The sequence below is a fragment of the Ranitomeya variabilis genome, chromosome 5 (genome assembly GCF_051348905.1).
Source record: "Ranitomeya variabilis isolate aRanVar5 chromosome 5, aRanVar5.hap1, whole genome shotgun sequence".
Lineage (NCBI taxonomy): Eukaryota > Metazoa > Chordata > Amphibia > Anura > Dendrobatidae > Ranitomeya > Ranitomeya variabilis.
In genome coordinates this window covers 592,484,967-592,486,721 of record NC_135236.1, presented here as the reverse complement: position 1 = coordinate 592,486,721, position 1,755 = coordinate 592,484,967, and the positions used below count along the sequence as shown (strand labels likewise).

At 35.8% G+C, this 1,755-nt stretch overlaps 1 non-coding gene across 1 annotated transcript; it reads left to right on the top strand.

Annotated features, from left to right (window-relative positions):
- TRNAL-UAG (transfer RNA leucine (anticodon UAG)) lies at window positions 1-82 on the top strand. Its single transcript has one exon. It is a non-coding gene; the product is annotated as a tRNA-Leu (tRNA).
- Window positions 83-1,755: the final 1,673 nt, after the last annotated feature.

The window sequence follows — 1,755 nt, the reverse complement described above, 5'->3', positions numbered from 1 at the left end:
GGTAGCATGGCCGAGTGGTCTAAGGCGCTGGATTTAGGCTCCAGTCTCTTTGGAGGCGTGGGTTCAAATCCCACTGCTGCCAACATATTGAGGTTTTGAAAACCTTTTCAGCTTATATTTATGATTTTGCTAACAGAAAAATTAGCATATTTTTGTATGAGTGCGTGCTTTGCTTTTTTGGAAAAGACAAAAGATAGAATCATTGCTTTTTCCTTTTTGTTTAGAGACCTATCCATTTTCCACAATGCACAAGTTTAAAATGTAGTCAGATACACTAAACTTACTCTAAGGAAGCTCTTTTAATGATGCATTAGGTAGCATGGCCGAGCGGTCTAAGGCGCTGGATTAAGGCTCCAGTCTCTTCGGAGGCATGGGTTCAAATCCCACTGCTGCCAGTATTATGAGGTTTTGAGAACCCTTTGATCTAATTCTGAGTATTTTGTATTTCCATGAGTGTGTGCATTTCTGTTTTGGAAAAGACAGTTGAAAGAATCATTGATTGTTCCTATTGTTTAGAGACTTACCTAAATTTTAACAGACTTGTGGGTTCAAATGCCACTAGTATGAGTTCTTTTAAACCTTTTTATCTTATTCTTATAATTATGCTAACATGCAAAATTAGCATATGCTTTAAACCCACTGCTGCCAGTATTATGAGATCTTGAAATGTTTTTGTACTTATTCTTATGATTTTGCTAGCATGCAAATTAGCATGTGATTTAATCTTCTTTTGTATTTGCATGATTTTGCAGTTTTCAGTTCAGATAAAGACTGTTGAAAGAATCCTTGCTTTTTTCTAATGTTTAGAGACATGCCCATTCAAATCCCACTGCTGCCATTATTATGAGGTTTTGAGAACCCTTTGATCTAATTCTTATGATTTTGCACTTTCATGAGTGTGTTAATTTCTGTTTAGGAAAAGACAGTTGAAAGAATCATTGATTTTTCCTATTGTTAAGAGACTTACCCATATTCCAACAGACTTGTGAGTTCAAATCCCACTGCTGCCACTAGTATGAGTTCTTTTAAACCTTTTTATCTCATTCTTATAATTATGCTAACATGCAAAATTAGCATATGCTTTAATCTCACTGCTGCCAGTATAATGAGATCTTGAAATGTTTTTGTACTTATTCTTATGATTTTGCTAGCATGCAAATTAGCATGTGATATAATCTTCTTTTGTATTTGTATGATTTAGCAGTTTTCAGTTAAGATAAAGACCGTTGATAGAATCTTTGTTTTTGCCTAATGTTTAGAGACATGCCCATTTTCCAAAATGTACTAATTTTAAATGTTGTCAAATGTACTTCACTTACTCTAAGGAAGCTTAATTAATCATGCTGTTTAAGGTAGCATGGCCGAGTGATCTAAGGCGCTGGATTTAGGCTCCAGTCTCTTTGGAAGCGTGGGTTCAAATCCCACTGCTGCCAACATATTGAGGTTTTGAAAACCTTTACAGCTTATATTTATGATTTTGCTAGCAGAAAAATTAGCATATTTTTGTATGAGTGCGTGCTTTGCTTTTTTGGAAAAGACAAAAGATAGAATCATTGCTTTTTCCTTTTTGTTTAGAGACCTATCCATTTTCCACAATGCACAAGTTTAAAATGTAGTCAGATACACTAAACTTACTCTAAGGAAGCTCTTTTAATGATCCATTAGGTAGCATGGCCGAGCGGTCTAAGGCGCTGGGTTAAGGCTCCAGTCTCTTCGGAGGTGTGGGTTCAAATCCCACTGCTGCCAGTATTATGA